General features: G+C 42.7%; 1 protein-coding gene and 1 pseudogene across 4 annotated transcripts in view; both read right to left on the minus strand.

The window, feature by feature from the left end:
• The window catches only part of LOC144761258 (uncharacterized), a 221,637-nt gene that overhangs the window by 118,291 nt on the left and 84,951 nt on the right, over positions 1–18,395 (minus strand). For 3 of the 4 annotated variants that reach the window (XM_078646741.1, XM_078646778.1, XM_078646836.1), the window contains exons 4-5: positions 8,002–8,073; positions 7,295–7,348 (exon numbers count right to left, since the gene is read on the minus strand). The gene's annotated coding sequence lies outside the window, so the exon portion shown is untranslated. Of the gene's footprint in view, positions 1–6,647; positions 6,775–7,294; positions 7,349–8,001; positions 8,074–18,395 lie in introns of all 4 variants that reach the window. The other variant, XM_078646803.1, reaches the window with a different exon arrangement.
• LOC144759229 (uncharacterized) lies at positions 4,192–5,687 on the minus strand (annotated as a pseudogene).

An 18,395-nucleotide genomic window follows, 5' to 3' on the forward strand; every position in this document is an offset into this window, starting at 1 on the left:
ACAGAAACTCATTTACATACAAAGGGGGGTGAAAGCCTGTTCACAATGCACAGCACAACATGTTTATGTAGCAGGTAAAGGGATTCAGGTAACAGTGTGTGTGTTGTATGGCAGGAGCGAGCAGTCTTAGTTGCTGAGACATGAATCTCTGAAGGGTGGATTATTAGCTTTTTCAACTGTTTGAGAGAGGGTGGCAGTCTCAAATTATGGGGGCACAGATACCAATAGCTTCACTCATAATCTTTGCTTTTTGCATCTACAGTTGGCACAGATGTCACCTAAGAGAGTAACCTTAGTGTGCTTTCTGGAGTCAGCCTGCTTTGCTTTTCCCAAACTTTGGTCAGCAAAAGTAAATGTCTCTTCTACTAAAGTGTTCTTAGCTCACTTTTGGTACCGTGGCTTGAATGGCCTAAGGCGCGCTCGAAGGTAAAGCAAAACAGTGGAAGTCACAAATTTCAATACAGTTTATTAAAAATAGACAAGGAACTTAAAGATTCAAACCAAGTTTAGATCAAAAAGAATACTTAATAATTATTCAGAAGCAAAATCTAAAGGAGGGCTGTGATTTAAGGATTATTAATTAGCAAAAACAGCTGTCAAAACCAAACAAAAAGGAAAATGAATTTAAAAAAAAGCAGATCCACTGAATCAATAAGGAAGTCACCTACAAAATTGTAGCTGACTTCGGTAGCTATGCTCGAGAGGACAAAGATAAGTTTAGTCTCTGGTGATGATTAACACTGGAATTTGATGCGAGGTTTTTGGCTGAATCAGTCTCAGAAGGTGACGAGCTGCACAGAAGTGGCTTGAAGTGTAAAATTCCCACAGAGTAGAGTTGGGTCATCAAGTTGAACCTGAATCCACGGCCATCAAAATGTGGGAAACTTCAAGCAGTTACAACAGCTGCAAAGTCTTTGGAGCTTCCAAGTTATGGAGATGGTTCAAGGTTGATGATAAGAGCAAAAGCATGGAACGGGGCACGCCTGAGGCATGGTTAAGGGGATAGCAGGTTCCATTTGAAACAAAAAGAAGATGGAAAGAGGCCACTCGTGTGGATCTTTGTAATACGAGGCCATGTCCCATTGGAACAGAAGTTATTAGGACTATTTAGGGCAGAGCCAAGAATGGTTTGCATATGGCTGGCCTTGTCTGTAGTTACACAAAGACTAGAGAATGATGTGGCGGGATGTTGCCGAGATTAACTACCAGTCCATCCATCACCTTTAGTTTTTCTCAATGATCAGCCCTACGTGGCACAGAACAGATGTTGGTCCCATAGAGACCTACGCCAAAGGGACTCCTGCTGCAGCCCCCTGGTGAGGCTCATTAAGGCTGGAAACACTTCGAGGTTACATGCATTCCTGATCCTAGCAGCGTGGCCTCAAAGTTCAGGATCGCATGGCCTTTGTGGGTCAGAGCCACTGCTTATAAACACTCAGGGAGCAAAATACGCTGAATGGAATGAGGCCCCAAATAGTTACAAAGGAATGAGGTTAATTCAAGCACTTCCATCACTCGCTGTGCGCTTTTCTCCATAGACAGTTTGAAGGACAATCAATAGATTGATGTCTTTGTGGCTGCTTCATGTAAATGTTTTGCGATGCTGAAAGCTCCTCCTCAGGGTTGACAGTGAGCAACTTTTATTCTCCCACATTGTCTCTCTTATGTGGAAAAGTTACATTTACAACTGAAGTTTTTGTCACATTGAGAGCACGGGTCATTTTCTTTCTCATTGTGGGTTCTCTCATGTTGAATGAAACTGAATCCGACAGCAAATAAATGGGACCCCCTTTAAAATATTCTTTTGGCCAGGGAAGAGAGAGGACAGTATCAACAATAACAAGAAAGATTCCCCTATGGCCTTAAATCTTCATATTTGACATTGTTCAAAATACATTCATAGTGGAAACAAAACTTCCAAATCAACACAGATACTATAATTTTATATCATTTTCCTTATTTTATTTATTTTTTCAAAAGGCTTATTTTCTGCTTTTTTGTTAAATATTTTCATCAGGTCATAAATATACTTTTGGTTTTATCAACACTTTAAAAAATTTTTTTTCCATTATTCATATGTCTGAGATCAGACAAATTGTTTACATAGACCCTGATAACCACACACCCAACAGCAAACACTCTAACTCATACATACCATATCACATATTCAACTCAACATACAATACAACCACTCATTTCTGCGATTGAGGTAGTCCGGATGGTACAAGTGACTTAATACGCCAGGTCAACGGGTTTCGGTGGGTTAATACCACCTTCCGCAGGACCAACAGATTTTATCTTCTTATACTTGTGGATACAGGGTATCTTATATATCAGGAGACTATCAGTGGACCAAATCTCAGACGTAGTTCGAAGTCTGCACCGCTGGATGAAAGATCATCCAGAGTGGATGATTCCATAGACGCGCTGAATGGGCGTGAGTACACATTAACAATTGCCAAATTGAAGGCGTTGGGCCATTTAAGGAGAACACATTGTATGTCCTCTGAAAAAGTAGGTACTATCTCTGCATTACAGCCAATATGACTGGCCACCCAGACCGCTAGTCCACCCGAAGGCCTCCCTTTACCATTCCACTTAGCGTTAATGTAGAAGGTTGCACAGCCTGCTCTAAGGAAGGGTTCCCTGGCCCAAGTCTCCTGAAAGAGACAGATGTCACAGCTGCCTACTAGGGAAACCCAATCATTTGTATCTAATTTTTTGGCAATACCTGCCACATTCCAGGAGAGGACCTTCATGATTCCTACGGGAGTCTTGGGTACCGTCCCCCCGGTCCTCTCAGCGGCGGTACCTAGTGGTGGTAGTTCGGACCTGTGCAGTAGTATTCCCAGATCAAGTGGAGCTTCAGATATTAGATTAGGACCAGATGGACTCGGAAATAAATTATCTAGTTGGCCCCGGGAACTGCTGGTAGTTAAACTCTCCCAAGGTGCTGCATAGAGGTCTCGAATGATGTTGTCAATTGCATCTCTCCCTGTCCCCAACCCAGCGGGTTCAGAAACTACACCTAGAGTGTCCCCAATAGATGCGCCATTCTGGAGTCAGTCAACCTGATCAAGGCAACTGTATCTGTTGGGGTGTGCATAGTTTCCATGGACAGGGATATCATAGCAGGTGGGCCTATACCTTGACCCATGAACAGCAAATCCCACCCTGGTCCAGCCGTCGTCCCTCCTCAAAGCCGCATCTCGTACATTGGGATAGAAGAACGACAGGGGGACCAGTTCTATAGATGTATTCCCTGGACTCCCAAGCCAATTGCAAATAGACGTAGCAACCTGGGAACTCCTAAAGCTTACAATTATACAATCTCCCACATTTTCTTAACAGTGTACCCAACCCATGAGACCCTTCTGACCATGAGTACTTCTCCTCTTAAATTGGTAACTTAATAGACAATTTCAAAATTACTGCTGGAAGAAGTTAAAACGCTAATACATGATCATATGCTCCTAATTACAACGATAAGGTCATACCGATGTATCTTAATATAAGGAAAACTACTAGCATTTTGCAAAATTTGATCTACAAGCATTGCACAGCTCTCATGTGAGACAAGGGCACACTGATCAACTTTGTTTTTAACTGCGGTGCAGACTTCGAACTACGTCTGAGATTTGGTCCACTGATAGTCTCCTGATATATAAGATACCCTGTATCCACAAGTATAAGAAGATAAAATCTTTTGGTCCTGAGGAAGGTGGTATTAACCCACTGAAACGCGTTGACCTGGCGTATTAAGTCACTTGTACCATCCGGACTACCTCAATCGCAGAAATGAGTGGTTGTATTGTATGTTGAGTTGAATATGTGATGTGGTATGTATGAGTTAGAGTGTTTGCTGTTGGGTGTGTGGTTATCAGGGTCTATGTAAACAATTTGTCTGATCTCAGACATATGAATAATGGAGAATTTTTTTTTTTTTAAAGTGTTGATAAAACCAAAAGTATATTTATGACCTCATGAAAATATTTAACAAAAAAGCAGAAAACAAGCCTTTTGAAAAAATAAATAAATAAGCAAAGTTATATAAAATTATAGTATCTGTGTTGATTTGGAAGTTTTGTTTCCACTATGAATGTATTTTGAATAATGTCAAATATGAAGATTTAAGGCCATTGGGGAATCTCTCTTGTTATTGAATGAAACTGAATCTCCAGCAGACGCTCCCCTGGCATTTAGAACAATGACAAGGTTTTTTACAGGTAAGTTCTCCCAAATTGAGTGAGACCAGATTTCCAACTGAAACTTTTCCAGCATTCAGAGAGCTAATAAGGTTTTTTCCCGGTGTGGGTTCTTTCATGTACAGTAAGGTTGGATTTCTGACTGAAGCTTTTCAAGCACTCAGAGCACTGATAAGGTTTATGCCCAGTGTGAGTTCTTTCATGTCTAGTGAGAGTGTTTTTCAGTCTGAAGCTTTTCCAGCATTCAGAGCACTGATAGGGTTTGAGCCCAGTATGGATTCTCTCATGTCGAGTTAAACTGGATTCGTCACAGAAACTTTTCTGGCATTCAGGGCACTGATAAGTTTTTTGTCCAGTGTGGGTTCTTTCATGAGCAATTAAACCGGATCTATGCCTGAAGTTTTTTTGGCACTCAGAGCACTGATACAGTTTGAGCCCAGTGTGGATCCTTTCATGTACAGTAAGGTTGGATTTCCGATTGAAGCTTTTCCAGAATTCAGAGCACTGATAAGGTTTTTGTCCAGTGTGAGTTGTCTTGTGTTCAATTAATCTGCATCTCTGACTGAATCCTTTCCGGCATTCAGAGCACTGATACGGTTTCTGCCCAGTGTGAGTTCTCTCATGTTGAGTGAGAGTTATTTTACGACTGAAGCTTTTCTGGCATTCAGAGCACTGATACGGTTTGAGCCCAGTATGGATTCTCTGATGTAGAGTTAAACTGGATTTCTGAAAGAAACTTTTTTGACATTCAGAACAGTGATACGGTTTGAGCCCAGTATGGATTGTCTGATGTAGATTTAAACCGGATTTCTGCTAGAAACTTTTTTGGCATTCAGAACACTGATACGGTTTATACCCAGTGTGGGTCCTTTTATGTACAGTAAGGTTGCCTTTCTGACTGAAGCTTTTACAGCATTCAGAGCACTGATAAGGTTTTTGTCCAGTGTGAGTTGCCTGATGTTGAATCAGACTGGCAATAAAACTGAAGCTTTTATGGCACGTGGAGCACTGATATGGTTTTTGACCAGTGTGGGTTCTTTCATGTACAGAAAGGCTCGATTTCTGACTGAAGCTTTTCCAGCATTCAGAGCACTGATAAGGTTTTTGTCCAGTGTGAGTTCTTTCATGTAAAGTGAGATTGGATTTGCTACTGAAGCTTTTGCAGCATTCAGGGCACTGATTCGGTTTATTCTCAGTGTGAGTTATCTCATGTTGAGTGAGAGTTATTTTCCGACTGAAGCTTTTAAAGCATTCAGGGCACTGATAGGGTTTATGCACAGTGTGGGTTCTTTCATGTATCGTAAGGTTGGATTTGTGATTATAGCCTTTCTGGCATTCAGGACACTGATAGGGTTTTCGTCCAGCGCTAGTTTTCTCATGTTTAGTGAGGTGGGATTGATAACTAAAGCTGTTCTCACATTCATTGCTCTTATTTGAGTTGTTTGTTTCTCCAAGTTGAGTTTGTTCCTGGATACATGTCATCTTAAGGCTGACTCTGACTTCTGATTGTGTACTTGTTTGTGTTACAACTCAGCATTAACTTCTAAAATACATTTCAGATGCTCTTCTTAAAAAATGTATTTAACTAATGATAGTTTTTACCTGGAGATCATTTTCCTACCTTTAAAGGCACCGATCTCACTTGTCTTATTAACTTTCACTGAGGGGCCCCTTGTATTGATTAAGAGGCCCTTCATGGATTCATTTTCTCCAAGCTATGCCCGGGTGAATTTTCTCTTGTTTAATTAGTCCCATTTAGTGATTCTAGTTTATCACATTTGATTTAGGAGTTTTAAAAGTACTGATAAGGTCTTTGGGCTTTAGTGTTTGCCTGGTAGCTATGTTTGTTCATACAAGTAATGACAGATGATTAGGGCATGCCAGGGTGGTTTATGAATTATCAATAGCGTAACACTGGCCCCTTTTATACTTTCTGAGCCAGTATATGCTTTTTTGCTCAGTGGCTAAGACAGGTACATGATCTACTTTGGAGGTACAGGACACTTTAAAACCACTCGGATCAACTCAAGAGACAGAGTTGGTGGGGAAAATCTTCCTATATTGGAAATGATAATCCAGCATCTTTGGTGAATCGACATCTGAGAAAGCGTATTTACAATGACTTCCTTTTAAACAATCTTTTCTTTCCTCGCTTGTAAACCGAGGATATTAGTCTTTTTGACGGTTCTGTCACATCACAACACGTCTACTGATGCTGATCTGTTGGGGAGGGTTTGGGTCTCCAAAGCATTTCTCATAAACCATCAAACAGAATTTACAGAACTGAGTTTTTGCAAGTGAACTGCATGGGGATCAATTGTGGCCAATGTTCTCCTTAATCTCAGTTACTGACACTTGGTAAACATTTGATTTATGGTCATTTTACTTTAGGGATATGACAACTTTCACATTCACCAGTTTCTTAAGCTCCAACATCCTCACCATTCCTGGCACAAAGAATGTGTTTCTTCTCTTGAGCTTGAGAATGTTTTAACTTTCCTTGAAATAATCCTTTTTGTTGTGTTTCTCTAAATTTAAACCTTCTTTTTTCTGTTCATGCTTCAGTCACCTGTAGAAATGGAGTCAGAGATTGTAAATGAACACACAAAAAAATATGTGTGCCCTTATACTTTGGCCAAAGAAAGTATTGACAAAAAGTAGCTAGGAAATCAGTTGAGTAGCATTTCTGATAGTGCTGAAACAGCTCTGGGACACTGTGTAGATCGGGAGCTTCGGATCACTTGAACTCAAGGATGTGGAAGCAAACGTAATTAATATTTAAGAAAGAAACACAAGTTGCACATATATTGTGACACAGATTCTCAGAAGCAGCCAACACTATCAATTTATCATTTCTGTGGCAAAGACTGGCATCAAATGAGATATTTGTAATACTTTTAATGAATTATCAGATGTTATTTACTCCCCTGCCCATCTAGACTGTTCATCTATTCCTTTTTCCAGTGATCTAGGAACAAAGGAATTGGCCTTGCTGCACTCAGTGCTTTAAATGCCACCATAGACTAACACTGTGTCCAGTTAGCTCGGTGGCATTCACCATTCAAATTGTGCGGATGATAAGGACTTACTTTGTGGTCCAGAACTCATCATGCTCCTTCGACAGGACCAGGGCACTGCAACACCTGAAAAAGAGAAAAAAAACAGCACAACAGTAAAGGAAATGAAAAAGGGTCTAGATATGGAAAACACAAAACAGAAGAAAGAGAAAAAGGGCTATCTTCCACTCTCACCACATGTTCCAGCATAGGAAACTGTGCAGCAGATGCTTGTGAACGCAAAAGTTACTTCTAAACACAGTGCCCCCAAGGTCAGCACCAGGTGCGGCTCCACCAGTTGCACCACCCTAAAGCAAGCCTTGTGTGCATGTCTGTCCACACACATATACTGTGCCTTTTGCTTGTAGTAGATAAGACAGAAAAGAGTAGTTTAGGAGGACATGAAGAGATGGAAGTCAGATCCAGATAGAAAAGATGCCGAAAGAACAGAGGGGGAGAGTATCACGTGGTGTAGAAGAGGAGACAAATGTGCCAAGAGTTAAGGAACTGCTGGGCAAAACTGACCTAAAAAGGAACTGGACCTGCACTACACCCCCAACATTTCCAGGAGGAATGTGGCTCCATCATATTATTATCAGAAGTTTTATAACAACAAGAATAGTATACAGAGGGAGTCAAATGTTGAAGCTGAAGAGACAAAAACAAAACAGAGATCAAGAAAGGGAATAGAGAAAGAAGAAACAGGGGAAAAGGAAACTTAGAGTTATTGGAATCCTTACCTGAAAGTTATATTATATTTTGTTCCTCCGAGGGTGGCAGCCACGCTGCACTGCCTGCTCATCCCAGAATACCTTGAAAGGAAGTAAAGAAATAGCTTTGCTTCAGACAATCACACTTCATCACATTTTACAAATAACCGTCCTGAACTTACAAAACAAAAGAATCTCTTGTTTTCTGGAGGCCATTGTCAAGCAACTCTGGTTATGAATAAATACCTTTTTTTGGTTCAAGAAACACGATGCTCTGCTGGAAAAGGTCTCTGTGAATATAGAGTGCACCCACAGTCTCAGAGAAGAAACCCTAACAACCCAGTCCACGTTTTCATAACCCCCACCTTTCCATTTCCAGCCCATGAAACTTGCAAATTAGAACAATCTGGTTCACAAAAGGCATGTTAAAGTCCTTGTACATAATTCTGCCCACCGTTCATAGATAATTCAACCAGACTCTTAGATTTTTCCAAACCATGTTCTCTGAGCAACTGCAATTCAAGCTCAAGCTGATGCAGAGTTCAAATGCTGAACAATGGAAGCAACAAGGCATCAATGTGTTGGCGCTTTGAATATATAAATTATTTAAAGGTGTGATGCGGAGGGTCAGTGTCTTGTGAGCCCTATAGGACGGCAACCCAAGAACTAGACTTTGGAATAAATCCTTCACAAGACAAAGCTTGGAACATTGGAATGTTGAGGTCCATTGAAGACAACGGAGCAGCAGCAGCCTCTAAAACCTGATATAGGCCAGCTGCTCTCAACATTACAATGTCCTAATACACAGCCTCTGCCTCTCCGAAAATTATGGATTGGGCAAGAGAAGGCAGAAGATAGAGCCTGTAGCAGGGCACAAAAGAGCCTCCCCCTTCCTCCTCCCGTAGCTCGCAGTGTCACTGGCGTCTCAGAAGGAGGGGGAGTTCTGCTCATCTACTGCATCTCCCCGGCTCACCTGAATCATGAAAAGCAGTTTAGTCGAGCCCAGGGAGAGCCAGGGGCTGACTTCAGCCTCCTTTCACAGCTATTACTGTGAATGTTCAACAATTAACCACTGTGGTCCTGCATGCGGCTGTTAACTGTTCAACATTCACAGCAACAGCTGTGAAACAAAGGTTTCGAGTACCGGAGGTGTTTCAATCCCCTCGGTCTCTGGGACACCGTTGTTTTATTAATTAACACATTCTGCCCTCATGGGGCAAACAGTGTAATGACCTTATAGTCAGCCGTCGCTGGCAATACTGCCCAATAAAGGACCGCTCCCTTAGTAAAGGCCCTTGCCTTTGGAGCTACAACAAGCTTCAAAGCTATATTAAAGGTTTCAAATAATTACTGAAGTCATAAACATGGTTACTCAGTCAGAGAAATAATTATCATAATATTTGCAGGAGAATCACATAAAGGTAACCTCTAAAGTACATCAAAAGCCAGAATCAGAAATAACTCTAACTGTAAAGTCAATTGACAGACCACCACAACAAATGTGTGCTACGAAATAAGAAAACTTTTTCTATAATAGCTAATAGCAAACTGACATAGAATCTGCCTAGTTAAAAATCAAGGAAAAGTTCTTAAGTACAAAATCAGTAAGAGGACTGACATGTAGTCTGACTTTAGGAAAAGTGTAAAATAAAACAATTCCAGCAAATATCCCAAAACAATACATTTTATAAGTTTTTAGACAGAGAGAACACATTATTGACATGGTTCATGATGTGGTAAAAATGACAGCAATCAATGAATATTCATGAAAAAATAGCACAACAAAATGTAATTTAATAAACCACACCTACAAAATGAATAATGAATTGTGACTCTTCCCCTAAAAGCCACAAGTCATTTTACAAGGTTAATCCCTAACATAATAACGGGCTCTTAATCACAGTTTAAGTTTGTGGCCATTCATCATTGACCCAATTTGTACGGGAACATTTGCTGACAGCTTATTAGTTGGTTATTAGAAATGCCTACAACTTGGACTCCTTTCCCAAGAGGGGTGGGTTGGGAGCTGCCGTCAGTCTGACTGTGGAACAGGTAGCACATTTATTTATTTATTTATTTATTTTTTGTTCAATAATTTTATTAAATTTTAAAAGGCAAATAAATAATTAAGCATATTATAAAGTGATACAATTGGTGAATTTCAAGAATAACAATATATCATGTAGTAAGCACAGAAAGTACATAATAACATATGAAAATATGAGGAATTATGTCAATGAACAAAAATGGCCAACAAGTGTAACACTATGATAAAAGAAAAAGAATATGTGTAGAGAGAAAAGAAACAAGAAAAGAGAGAAAGAAGATTAGAAGGAAAAGAAGGGGGAAAGGAAAGGAGAGGGAAGGAAAGAGAAGAAAGGAAGGATCTAATGTGGTGCAACAAAAATATGACAATACAATACTTAACTAGACGATACAAAGGGATATTGATCAACCAATCCTTTCGAAGCCAAATCCATATATGAATCCAGAGAACTCCAGACATTACTAGATATAGTAGGGGAAAGATGAGCTTCATCCACCGAAGTATGTGCACTTCTTAAAAAAGAGACCCATTCCCACCATGTATGGTATGATATGGAAGAAAAAGACTTCCATTCTATAAGAATCACCTTAACAGCTACTGTCAATAAAAGATCCAACAATTGTAGCTCTAAGGTATCCAGTGGTAGAGGCACTCGGGAAGCCAAAGGGCCCAACACAACCATGGGAAAGGCAAGCTGGAATTGGGATTGAAAGATTAACATAAGATGTTTATGTATTGAATTCCAGTAGGGCTGTAAGAGGGAACACTCATAGAACATGTGTGAAAAATCACCAGCAGTCAAACCACAACTCCAGCAAAGATCATTTATCCTTTAGGTTTAGGGAATGTAAACGTACAGGAGTCCAATGCAGAAGATTGATTGAGAAAAATTTAGATTGAATTAAAGAAGGGGCAATTTTATTGCGTAGCGAAAGTTTCCCAATCAACCGCCAAGTCTCTGGAGAGATATGTTTAATGAGTTCCTGATCAAAATGACACAACCACTTTTGTTGGGTAACAGTAGGTAAATCAGAAGGAGTGGAAGACAGAAATTTATAAATTTTTGAAGCGACGTGCCCAGATCTAAGCCATAAATTAAACAGTGTAATAGTAGGCGAATTGGGCTCCAAACGTAATTTAGCAAGAGCAACCTTTATTTTGAGAAAAGTATAACAGTTTAAGTTAGTGAGAGAGTATTGTTGGGCTAAGGAGGAAAAGGGTAAAGGATCATTGTTAGAGTCATATAGATGACTGTTGGACCCTGCCTCGTGGCGTGGTCCTACCCCTCCCGCATGGCGGGCCCCGGACGACATCGGCCCTCCATCGACCTGCTGTCGACCCCCCTGACACGAACCTTCACGGAACCTCGACGAGAGCAGCCCCCCTGGCAACCTACGGCTCTCCCCCTTCCTCGTACCCCGGCGGACCCTGCTCGCCAACCCTGCCGGTCCGGCGACCATGCCAGGCCACCATTTCTGGCCCGACTCCATCTTGGGCCCATCACGTCCCGAGCACATGGCCGCGGCCGCCCTGGCCTCGGCCCCAGCCAAGCCCCGACATCGAGGCACCAAGATCCTCCCAGGTGGTAAAGTGGCCACTTGGCGGATCCCGGAGGAGGGGAGTTTTGATGGCCCTCCAGCCGTCCCCGGATGCCTGGTATCGATCGCCCTCCAGCCTCCCTGGGCGCTGGCTCCACCCCCCTGCTGGGTGCCTGGACACATTCATTCCGGCCCCTCTGACCCCCAGGTGCGAGGGTCCGGACATCAAAGGCCTCCAGTCCTATATCTGGGCCAGCCCTGGATTAGGACTCCAGTTGTATCTTGGAGTCGAAGCCCTGCTGACCTCGTCGCGGCTGATCCTGATCCGAACTCTTGCCCTGGAACCTTCGAGGCCCTGCTGACGCTGTCGCGGCCTGACCAAAGCTGAACCATCTTCGAGGCCCTGCTGACGCTGTCGCGGCCTGACCACGCTGAACCACCTTCGAGGCCCTGCTGACGCTGTCGCGACCTGATCAAAGCTGAACCATCTTCGAGGCCCTGCTGACGCTGTCGCGGCCTGACCACGCTGAACCACCTTCGTGGCCCTGCTGACGCTGTCGCGGCCTGACCAAACTGAACCATCTTCGAGGCCCTGCTGACGCTGTCGCGGCCTGACCAAGCTGAACCATCTTCGAGGCCCTGCTGACGCTGTCGCGGCCTGACCGAGCTGAACTATCATCGAGGCCCTGCTGACGCTGTCGCGGCCTGACCCCTGGAACTATCAACGCACCAGTTGGTGCCAAGACTGTCCCGCTACCCCCTAACCCCGAAACCAAGACTTTACGGATCCCTCGATCCTTGCCTGCTAAACCTGCCAAGAACTTGCCTTAATTGCTTATATAAAGATTCTTGTGAATATTCCTCCTGTGTGGTGTCCATCTGTAAGTAGTGTGATTGCTCAGCTGTTATGATTGTAGGAGAGGAGCCTCGCCAAGGAGGCCTCCCTACGGCGCTCGGCCTATTCCATACAGAGAGGTGGGTCTCGGGGCGGACAGTCAGACACCTTCTGTCTCCCCTGGGGTCGCCTTTCCAAGAAGGAGTGGAAGACAGAAATTTATAAATTTTTGAAGCGACGTGCCCAGATCTAAGCCATAAATTAAACAGTGTAATAGTAGGCGAATTGGGCTCCAAACGTAATTTAGCAAGAGCAACCTTTATTTTGAGAAAATTATAACAGTTTAAGTTAGTGAGAGAGTATTGTTGGGCTAAGGAGGAAAAGGGTAAAGGATCATTGTAAGAGTCATATAGATGACGAACTAGCGTAATCCCCTTAGATGCCCAATAAGTTATCAAAGTGGGTTCAAGAACGAGCTTAATTCTAGGATTACGCCACAATGAAGACCATCTCGATTTATGAATCGGGGAAGCCACTTTCTTGTCAATAGCTCTAACTGCTGCAATGGTATCCAAGATGATTGTACGGGAAAACGGAATAGATAAGGTGGACGTAGTTAAAAAGGAAGAAGTTGGCAAAGGAAAAGAAAGATCCTGCTCAATCACCAACCAAGAAGGCGCATGACCAGGGGCAGAGGAAAACCATAGAGCACCTTGAGAAGCTAAAAAAGCAACTTGGTATTTCTCCCAATTAGGACAATTACAGCCACCCATATCATAAGGTTTCCTAAAAAATGTATACGCAAGTCTAGCTCGCTTATCATTCCATAAAAATTTAGACGTGAGGGAGTCAATCTCATGAAAAAAGAAGACAATTTTACAGGGAGCATGGATGAAACAAAATTTATAATAGGAGTAATCATCATTTTTAAGGTTTGAAGATGACCCCACCAGGAAATATGCTTAGGGGACCAGGTGTCCAAAAGATGACGTACTTTAATTAAAGTTTGAGCCTCGTTGTAAGCCACCGTATCATAAAGAGTGCTACAAAACCAAATCCCCAAATATTTAAGATGTTTAGATTGCCATTTAAAACCAGCTGTACCCATATGTGCAGGGAAACAATATGCATTTAGAGGGAACATTTCTGTCTTATCTCTATTAAAGGTATATCCAGAGACACTAGAAAAAAGAGAAATAGTTTCTGTAATAGCGGGAATGGCTGACACAATATCATCTGAAAAAATGAGAACATCATCTACATAAGCAGCTGTCTTTATGCAATGCGATCCGAAAGTAAACCCTTTAATATCTGGGTGGAGATCAATTAGTTGGAGAAACGGATCAATAGATAATAAAAACAAAAGTGGAGACAATGGACAACCTTGTTGAGTACCTTGACACAAACTAAAAGCCCCATTGACCCTAATATTTGCTCTAGGCTGGGAATATAAAGACATAACCATGTTAACAAAGGATTCACCAAGATTATGTGCACGGAAAACAGCATGTAAAAAGGGCCAGGAGACCTTATCAAAAGTCTTCTCTGCGTCGAAGGCCAACGCAGCTGCTGGAAGAGTAGATCGCTTGGCTTTACCCAAGATATGGCAAAAGGTACGGATATTATCTCTGGCAAGTCTACCTTTGATAAAGCCCGTCTGCGATGGGTGAACCAAAGTAGGGATATAAGATTCCAACCTCTTAGCGAGTATCTTTGCAAAAATCTTAGCTTCCATGTTGAGTAAAGAAATATTTTTTACATAAAGTCAACGAAACCATTGACCAAACAGTATTGCTGATTGACCGCCGTGTCTCATATGAGCTAGACCAAGCACGGCGCTCATCAATGGGTATTTTGGCACAGGCTCGAACCCCAAACGTGGTACCTCTAAATAAGTCAACCACGGACATAAATGTCGAAATCCATGCATTACCAAATACTGTTGACCTGTCAGTAACCTCACAACTGTCTAATTCACAATCTTCTGATGATCTCGAACTGACCCCCGATATATTCGCAAGCTTACAACCAACAAACGCCGACTTAACACAGTCTGAACTTAAAGGCATTAGGGAAGGAGCTATTCCTAAAAAACAGAACCACTCACAATTACGTTCTCATAGCTCAGAACACATATCTGTCACAAATCTGGATACTGTCCTATCCTCAAGTCAACAAACTCAACAGAACATCGATGTTGCAGAACCCTCTAAGATTATTCTTTCCGACGTCCTTATAGTTGAAGACAACGTGAGCAGTCTCAGCACCAAACCGAATCGTCGAGAAAAATCGATTCCTTGCATTGGAAAAAGCACGAGTCACTCCAACATAGATGCATTTCTGTTAAACAAAATTTCGGAAATAATAAAACATCAACTACCACCCCTGCAAAAAAGCCTTGAAATAATTGAAAAACAAGTGGCCATATTGATCGCCTCCGCCAAAACAACTAGCAACCAAAGGAAAAACGATCTTCCCGTCTCTCTAGGCGCCGCCACCAACCAAGGAGAAAGAACTGCGACTAACCTATCAATACAACCAGCCAGTAAACCAACCTCTATTAATACTATTAATATCCCAACGAAGCCGGTGAAGGATTCTGAAAACAAATCAACTAATCAGATCAACTCCGCGAAAACAAAACCTGACCAAAACAACACAAAACCCAGTTTTACCACTCAAAACCAATCTACCACAGATTCCATTTCAACAAATGCTAACCAGATAAAAATCCCTTCTATCCCACCCACCACAAACACTCCTAGACTTGATCAAATACAGTCTCAACACAGTAAACCCGGTCGACCTAACAAGAGATGGCCTAAGGTAGTAAATCTCCCCCCGGAAGCAGCACCCTTTGTAGCCATATTAACGGGCGTTCCTGAACTAAGCAGAGACACGGAGGAACCCACCTGGTCCCTGCTCAACAAAGCACGATACTGGTTAAACATCAACAGGCCCAACCACTCTAATAATAACACCAGAATAACCACGGTAAGAAGGGTTTCCTGGATAGGCCAGCAACCAAAAACAACCTCCGGGGACTGCATAATTGTAAATTTCGAAAACCCACGTGCAGTCGACCACATTTGCTCCTGGGACACCGCAGAAAACAACGAAGGAATAAACGTTAAACGCCTATCGTTTTTCTACCCCCGTCAAAACCATCGCTGTGAGGACCCCAGCTGGCCATCAAATTGGTCCTGGAGTCAACCCGAGCAAGGCCCAAGAAACTGGCATCAGGCTAACAGGGGACAACGAAATACTCAAAGGTCCTACCCTTAGGGGGATTGGGGAAATGATTACAGAGAACGAGGTGATTGGAATAACTTTGGCAGAAGACCATATCAACCAACGTACAACGACCCATGGTCGGGAATTCCGACCTTTAACCATTTTAGTTGTCTAGACATGGTCGACTGACCATTATCACAGTCTTACATGCCAAGTCAAATAAATAAAACCAGCACGTTACCACTCTCTTCACCCGGTATCTCTAAACCACATGTTTCAGGAAAGGCTCAAAGCCCATTACAACGAAGAACAAAAGACACCATCCTAAAACCCAAAACTCCAAACGGAGGCCGCCAGTTTGAAATCAGACAACATCACGTCAATCCGGCTACAGCTCTGCAGATACCGTCACCACTTTCCTTAACAAACCGACAGCCTGAAACGGCCCAGAGGGTAGACGAACCAAATTCAATGGCCTATGAGCCATCCCCTCCACCTACGATTCTTCCCAACGTCAACACAACCAAGGCCGAGAGGAACCTGTTATTTTGGAATGTGGCGGGCCTCGCAACCAAGTACAAAGAGAAAGTCTTCTTGGATCTGGCCCAGACAAACGATCTAATATGTCTTCAGGAGACATGGCTGAATGATCCAGTCCACCTGGCAAGCTATTAAATCACACTCTGGGAGAAGCAAAGGGGGTTTAACAACATACATCTCGAATCTTTGGCCCTGCCAGGAAACAACGTCCATAGCTCTCCATCAGAACTATCAAGTAATCAATATCAAAGCAACTAATCAAATTGTCTATACCATAATAAACTTTTACAATAACATGAGCTTGGCGGACCTACTTAAATCACTAAGCGAAATCATTGAAATAACAAACAAGCAAAAAATTAAATACGCTAAAGTCACACACTCAATAATCTGGGGTGGAGACTTCAACTTACACATCTGCGATAAAAGTAACGCACCCACTTGTGGGATCACCGACGACCAGGATAACCCCCTAATTCATTTCCAGCACACGGAGGAAGGAACCAACATGCAAGCCACCATGTTTGAGCTGGACCTGGGGTTTGCAAATATGATAATGTCACCGACAATCCCATTCACGTCAACTTTTCATGGCAGAGGCGCCCAAACTTTGATCGATTATATCCTGGTTTCCACCAATAACGCAGAATGCATAAAGCACTTTGAAGTGATTAATAATGTACTCAGCGACCACTATCCCCTTAGATTGGAGAAGTGTGGCTCACTGGTTAGAGGAGGCAGACCTGGAAGCAGAGGTCAGCCCGGGACCAGGGTTCAATTCCCGGCTCGGCGGGGTCTTGAGTCCTAAAATGTCCATGGACTCGACAATTCTCGCTCCGGTGCCTACTCGATTCACGGGTTCACACTCTGCGACTCTGGGCAATAGCTTGCTTAATCTCCACAACGGCCCCTCGCGGTGGGATGCCTGGCTTTCACCTTGCGGGTACCCTGCCGGGGTTATCTCACAGGGGAATACCAGGACGGGTTCCCTAAGCAAGCGCTTAGAAACCGCTTGGTGATTTGCGCTATATAAATTCCTGTACATTAACATATTTAGAACCTGTTCGCCATAAGAAGCCAGCAAAAGACAATTCTGCTCTACTCCATCAAGAAAACCTCACGCTTAACAGGCTGAACGGCTTCACCTTAAAGTGGGGTACCCTAGACCAAGAACTGACCACCAAAAGAATAGTTGAAAAATGCAGGACACTTATCGATAACTGCTTAAACCCTTCTGCCACTGCGAATGAAATCCTAAGCGACTACGGCAATATAGTGAAGACCATAGGAAATGAATTAACCAAACCTAGAAAACAAAACAACGCATCAAGTAAAGGATGGTTTAATACCAAATGTACAAAAGCCTATTCTAATCTAAAGAAAGCCCTAACAAAGAAAGAATGAAACAGGGAAGAGATAGCCAATTTGAGAAAATCATACGCGCAAGCACTAAAACAACGAAAAAAAGAGATACAACTCAACCTCTGGACCCAGCTTTTAGATAGCAGCTTGCAAAAAGATCACCTAGCATTCTGGAGAATAGTCAAAACTCCATTCTTAGCTGGGAACAACGAGGGCCCATCCTTAGACATTGCAATAAGCGCAGAGGATTGGGTGTCGCATTTTTCTGGGGTCTTTGGAGCGACAAAAACTGAGGATCTAACTTCTCAACCCATCCTTCCACCGGTGAAATATCCCTTAGACATACACTTCACCATCAAGGAGACACAGAAAGCTATTAAACTGGCTAAAAATGGTAAAGCGCCAGGCCCAGATTCCGTTCCAATGGATCTTTATAAATTTCTTCCTGACCTTTGGTCTCCGCTGCTAACAAAAGTACTGAATGCTGCTAAAGAAATTAATCTCCCTAACTCCTGGTCAACATCAATCCTGGTCCCTATTTATAAGAAAGGCAATAGAGACAGCCCTTCCTGCTACCGACCCATTTCGCTCCTGGACTCAGTGGGAAAGATGGCAGGAAGGATACTCCTTGATCGTCTCCAGGAGTGGTCCAAGGAACAAGGACTCCTCTCAGACCTTCAATACGGGTTTAGGTCAGGCATGAGCACCGTAGACCAAGTTTTGAACTTAACCCTACTGGTCGAAAAATACACAGCTGTAAAAAAAAACAGCCTCCACATGGTCTACGTTGACCTTACGGCAGCGTTTGACTGTGTGGCACATACAAAACTTTGGCTAATAATGCTGGAAATGGGGATCGACCCTGCAA

Source organism: Lissotriton helveticus, chromosome 1_1 (assembly GCF_964261635.1).
Source record: "Lissotriton helveticus chromosome 1_1, aLisHel1.1, whole genome shotgun sequence".
Lineage (NCBI taxonomy): Eukaryota > Metazoa > Chordata > Amphibia > Caudata > Salamandridae > Lissotriton > Lissotriton helveticus.